At 42.0% G+C, this 6,495-nt stretch overlaps 1 non-coding gene across 1 annotated transcript; it reads left to right on the top strand.

Annotated features, from left to right (window-relative positions):
• The first annotated feature begins 6,044 nt into the window (after nucleotides 1–6,044).
• On the top strand, nucleotides 6,045–6,152 carry LOC112753791 (small nucleolar RNA R71). The gene has a single exon (XR_003178158.1). It is a non-coding gene; the product is annotated as a small nucleolar RNA R71 (small nucleolar RNA).
• The last annotated feature ends 343 nt before the right edge of the window (nucleotides 6,153–6,495 follow it).

The following is a 6,495-nucleotide window of genomic DNA, read 5'->3' as shown; positions in this document are numbered from 1 at the left end:
GCACGACTATTCATCTGTCGGTTCTCGATCATGCTGGAATAGGATTTACTATCCTTTTGCGTCTGTCACTAACGCCCTGAAATCGCGAGTTAGGAGCTCGTCACAGTCATTCAATCATTGAATCCTACTCGGAATACCACAGACAAGGTTTAGACTTTCCGGATTCTCTTGAATGCCGCCATCATTCTAGCTTACGCCACGAAGATTCCGTTTAGGAGATCTAAGAGATATTCATTCCAGCTTATTTCATGTAGAACAGAAGTGTTTGTCAGGCACGTGTTCATAGGGGAGATGGTGATGAGCGTCAGACATAATCATCACCTTCATCACGTTCTTGGGTGCGAATGGATATCTTAGAAGCGAAATAAGAAGAATTGAATAGAAAACAGTAGTACTTTGCATTAATCTTTGAGGAACAGCAGAGCTCCACACCTTAATCTATGGAGTGTAGAAACTCTACCGTTGAAAATACATAAGTGAAGGGTCCAGGCATGGCCGAATGGCCAGCCCCTCTGATCTAAGAACCAGGCGTCCCAAGATGATCCTAAGATCCTAAGATGATCAAAAGATGCCTAATACAATAGTAAAAGGTCCTATTTATAATAAACTAGCTACTAGGGTTTACATGAGTAAGTAATTGATGCATAAATCCACTTTCTGGGCCTACTTGGTGTGTGTTTGGGCTGAGCCTGAGTGTTGCATGTGTAGAGGTCCTTCTTGGAGTTGAACGCCAGCTTTTGTGCCAGTTTGGGCGTTCAACTCTGGTTTTGACTCCTTTTCTGGCGCTGGACGCTAGATTTGGGTAGAAAGCTGGCGTTGAACGCCAGTTTACGTCGTCTATTCTTGGCCAAAGTATGGACTATTATATATTGATGGAAAGCCCTGGATGTCTACTTTCCAACGCAATTAGAAGCGCGCCATTTCGACTTCTGTAGCTCCAGAAAATCCACTTTGAGTGCAGGGAGGTCAGAATCCAACAGCATCAGCAGTCCTTCTTCAACCTCTGAATCTGATTTTTGCTCAAGTCCCTCAATTTCAACCAGAAAATACCTGAAATCACAGAAAAACACACAAACTCATAGTAAAGTCCAGAAATGTGAATTTAACATAAAAACTAATGAAAATATCCCTAAAAGTAACTAGATCCTACTAAAAACATACTAAAAACAATGTCAAAAAGCGTATAATTTATCCGCTCATCACAACACCAAACATAAATTGTTGCTTGTCCCCAAGCAACTGAAAATCAAATAGGATAAAAAGAAGAGAATATACTATAAATTCCAAACTATCAATGAAACAGAGCTTCAATCATATGAGTGGGACTTATAGCTTTTTGCCTCTTGAATAGTTTTGGCATCTCACTTTATCCATTGAGGTTCAGAATGATTGGCATCTATAGGAACTTCAGATTTCGAATAGTGTTATTGACTCTCCTAGTTCAGTATGATGATTCTTGAACACAGCTTCTTTATGAGTCTTGGCCGTGGCCCTAAGCACTTTGTTTTCCAGTATTACCACCGGATACATAAATGCCACAGACACATAATTGGGTGAACCTTTTCAGATTGTGACTCAGCTTTGCTAAAGTCCCCAAATAGAGGTGTCCAGGGTTCTTAAGCACACTCTTTTTTTGCTTTGGACCTTGACTTTAACCGCTCAGTCTCAAGTTTTCACTTGACACCTACACGCCACAAGCACATGGTTAGGGACAGCTTGGTTTAGCTGCTTAGACCAGGATTTTATTCCTTTTGGCCCTCCTATCCACTGATGCTCAAAGCCTTGGGATCCTTTTTATTTGCCCTTGCCTTTTGGTTTTAAGGGTTATTGGCTTTTTCTGCTTGCTTTTTCTTTCTATTTTTTTTCTATTTTTTTTCGCCCCTTTCTTTTTTTTTTTTTCTGCAAGCTTTGTTCTTTGCTGCTTTTTCTTGCTTCAAGAATCATTTTTATGATTTTTCAGATTATCAAATAACATGTCTCCTAGTCATCATTCTTTCAAGAGCCAACATATTTAACATTCTTAAACAACAACTTCAAAAGACATATGCACTGTTCACGCATACATTCAGAAAACAAGAAGCATTGTCACCACATCAATATAATTAAACTAAGTTCAAGGATAAATTCGAAACTTATGTACTTCTTGTTCTTTTGAATTAAAACATTTTTCATTTAAGAGAGGTGATGGATTCATAGGACATTCATAACTTTAAGACATAGTTACTACTACTAATGATCATGTAATGAAGACACAAACATAGATAAGCACATAACATAGAAAACGAAAAACAGAAGAAAGAAGAACAAGGAATGAATCCACCTTAGTGATGGTGGCGTTTCCTTCTTGAGGAACCAATGATGTCCTTGAGCTCTTCTATGTCTCTTCCTTGTCTTTGTTGCTCCTCCCTCATTGCTTTTTGATCTTCTCTTATTTCATGAAGCATGATGGAGTGCTCTTGATGTTCCACCCTTAGTTGTCCCATATTGGAACTCAATTCTCCTAGGGAGGTGTTCATTTGCTCCCAATAGTTTTGTAGAGGAAAGTGCATTTGAGGCATCTCCGGGATCTCATGGTGATGAGCTTCATATGCCTCTTGAGCTCCATGAATGGGCTCTCTTGCTTGCTCCATCTTTTTCTTAGTGATGGGCTTGTCCTCTTTAATGAGGATATCTCCCTCTATGTCAATCCCAGCTGAATTGCATAGATGGCAAATGAGGTGAGGGAAGGCTAACCTTGCCATAGTGGAGGACTTGTCAGCCACCTTGTAGAGTTCTTGAGGTATAATCTCATGAACTTCCACCTTTTCTCCAATCATGATGCTATGGATCATGATGGCCCGGTCTATAGTAACTTCAGACCGGTTGCTAGTGGGAATGATTGAGCATTGAATGAACTCCAACCATCCTCTAGCTACAGGCTTGAGGTCCAATCTTCTTAGTTGAACCGGCTTGCCTTTGGAGTCAACCTTCCATTGAGCTCCTTCTACACATGTGTCCATAAGGACTTGGTCCAACCTTTGATCAAAGTTGACTCTCCTTGTGTAGGGGCGTGCGTTCTCTTCCATGTATGGCAAGTTGAACGCCAACCTCACATTTTCCGGACTAAAATCTAAGTATTTCCCCCGAACCATTGTAACATAGTTCTTTGGATCCGGGTTCTTACTTTGATCATGGTTCTTGGTGATCCATGCATTGGCATAGAATTCTTGAACCATTAGGATGCCGACTTGTTGGATGGAATTTGTTAGAACTTCCCAACCTCTTCTTTGAATTTCATGTCGGATTTCCGGATACTCATTTCTTTTGAGTTTGAAAGGGACCTCAGGGATCACCTTCTTCTTGGCCACAACATTATAGAATTGGTCTTGATGGGCTTTGGAGATGAACCTTTCCATCTCCCATGACTCGGATGTGGAAGCTTTTGTCTTCCCTTTCCCTCTTCTAGAGGATTCTCCGGTCTTAGATGCCATCAATGGTAATGGAAAAACAAAAAAGCTATGCTTTTACCACACCAAACTTAGAATATTGCTCGCCCTCGAGCAATAAACAAAAGAATAGACGAAGAAGAAGAAGAAATATGGAGAGGGAGAGGGAGATGTGGTTTCGGCCAAGAGTAGTGTAGAGGGGTGTGTTGTGTGAATTTGATGAAGAATGGAGGTCTTTATATAGGGAAGGGAGGGGGGGTTAAGATTCGGCCATATGGGTGGGTTTGGGTGGGAAATTGGTTTTGAATTTTGAAGGTAGGTGGAGTTTATAAGGTAGGTTTATGGGGAAGAGTGGATGGATGTGAGTGGTGAAGAGGTGATGGGGAAGAGAGTTTATGGGGTTGTGTGAAAGAGAGTGGTGAGAAGAAGTGAGTGGAGGTAGGTGGGGATCCTGTGGGGTCCACAGATCCTGAGTGGATCCTGTGGGGTCCACAGATCCTGAGGTGTTCAAGGATTTACATCCCTGCACCCATTAGGCATGTAAAAATGCCTTTGTACCCAACTCTGGGCGTTCAGCGCCAGGTTGGTGGCCATTTTGGGCGTTCAATGCCCATTTGTGTGCCATTTCTGGCGTTGAACGCCAGAACCATGCCTTTTCTGGCGTTCAGTGCCCAGAAGCTGCCCATTTTGGGCATTCAGCGCTAGAACCATGCTCTGTTCTGGCGCTGAACGCCAGACAGATGCTCCTCCAGGGTGTGATTTTTCTTCTGCTGTTTTTGATTCCGTTTTCAATTTTTATATTTATTTTGTGACTCCACATGATCATGAACCTAAGAAAATATGAAAAACAATAAGAATTAGATAAACATTGGGTTGCCTCCCAACAAGCGCTTCTTTAATGTCAATAGCTTGACAGTGGGCTCTCATGGAGTCTCACAGCTGTGCAGAGCTTTGTTGAGACTCTCCAACACCAAACTTAGAGTTTGGATATGGGAGTTCAACACCAAACTTAGAGTTTGGTTGTGGCCTCCCAACACCAAACTTAGAGTTTGACTGTGGGGGCTCTGGTTGACTCTGCTTTGAGAGAAGCTTTTCATGCTTCCTCTCCATGGTTGCAGAGGGAGATCCTTGAGTTCTAAACACAAGGGAGTCCTCATTCCATTGAAGGACTATTTCACCTCTGTCAACATCAATCACAGCTCTTGCTGTGGCCAGGAAAGGTCTTCCTAGGATGATGGATTCATCCTCTTCCTTTCCAGTATCCAGGACTATGAAATCAGTAGGTATGTAAAGGCCCTCAACCTTTACTAATACATCTTCTACTTGTCCATAAGCCTGTTTTCTTGAGCTGTCTGCCATCTCTAGTGAGATTTTAGCAGCTTGCACCCCATAGATTCCCAGTTTCTCTATTACAGAGAGGGGCATGAGGTTTATTCCTGAACCAAGGTCACACAGAGCCTTAAAGATCATGGTGCCTATGGTACAGGGTATTATGAACTTTCCAGGATCCTGTCTCTTCTGAGGCAATGTCAGTTGATCCAGATCACTTAGTTCATTGATGAACAAGGGAAGTTCAACTTTCCAAGTATCAATGCCAAATAATTTGGCATTCAGCTTCATGATTGCACCAAGAAACTTGGCAGTTTGCTCTTCAGTGACATCCTCATTCTCTTCAGAAGATGAATACTCATCAGAGCTCATGAAGGGCATAAGGAGGTTCAATGGAATCTCTATGGTCTCTAGATGAGCCTCAGAGTCCTTTGGTTCCTCAGAGGGAAGCTCCTTATTGATCACTGGACGTCCCAGGAGGTCTTCCTCCTTGGGATTCACGTCCTCTCCTTCCCTTACAGGTTCGGCCATGGTGCTTATGTCAATGGCCTTGCACTCTCCTTTCGGGTTCTCTTCTGTATTGCTTGGGAGAGTACTAGGAGGGATTTCAGTGATCCTTTTACTCAGCTGGCCCACTTGTGCTTCCAGATTTCTAATGGAAGACCTTGTTTCATTCATGAAGCTTACAGTGGCCTTGGATAGATCAGAGACTAGATTTGCTAAATTAAAAGCATTTTGTTCAGAGTTCTCTATCTGTTGCTGAGTGGATGATGGAAAAGGTTTATTATTGTTAAACCTGTTTCTTCCACCATTGTTAAAGCCTTGTTGGGGCTTTTGATCCTTCCATGAGAAATTTGGATGATTTCTCCATGTTGAGTTATAGGTGTTTCCATAAGGTTCACCTAAGTAATTTACCTCTGCTATTGCAGGGTTCTCAGGATCATAAGCTTCTTCTTCAGAAGATGCCTCTTGAGTACTGTTGGATGCAGCTTGCATTCCATGCAGACTCTGAGAGATCATATTGACTTGCTGAGTCAATATTTTATTCTGAGCCAATATGGCATTCAGAGTATCAACTTCAAGAACTCCCTTCTTCATAGGCGTCCCATTACTCACAGGATTCCTTTCAGAAGTGTACATGAACTGGTTATTAGCTACCATGTCAATGAGTTCTTGAGCTTCTGCAGGTGTTTTCTTTAGGTGAATGGATCCACCTGCAGAAGTGTCCAGTGACATCTTTGATAGCTCAGATAAACCATCATAGAATATATCCAGGATGGTCCATTCTGAAAGCATGTCAGAAGGACACTTTTTGGTCAACTGTTTGTATCTTTCCCAAGCTTCATAGAGGGATTCACCTTCTTTCTGTCTGAAGGTTTGAACATCATCTCTAAGCTTGCTCAGCTTTTGAGGAGGAAAGTACTTGGCTAAGAAAGCCGTGACCAGCTTATCCCAAGAGTTCAGGCTGTCTTTGGGTTGAGAATCCAACCATAATCTAGCTTTGTCTCTTACAGCAAAAGGGAAAAGCATGAGCCTGTAGACTTCAGGATCTATTCCATTAGTCTTAATAGTATCACATATCTGCAAGAATTCAGTTAAGAACTGAAAAGGATCTTCAGATGGAAGTCCATGAAACTTGCAGTTCTGCTGCATCAGAGAAACTAATTGAGGTTTCAGCTCAAAGTTGTTTGCTCCAATGGCAGGAACGGAGATGCTTCTTCCATGTAAATTGGAATTAGGT

This window comes from Arachis hypogaea, chromosome 15 (assembly GCF_003086295.3).
Source record: "Arachis hypogaea cultivar Tifrunner chromosome 15, arahy.Tifrunner.gnm2.J5K5, whole genome shotgun sequence".
Lineage (NCBI taxonomy): Eukaryota > Viridiplantae > Streptophyta > Magnoliopsida > Fabales > Fabaceae > Arachis > Arachis hypogaea.
This window is presented reverse-complemented; position numbering and strand designations above follow the sequence as displayed.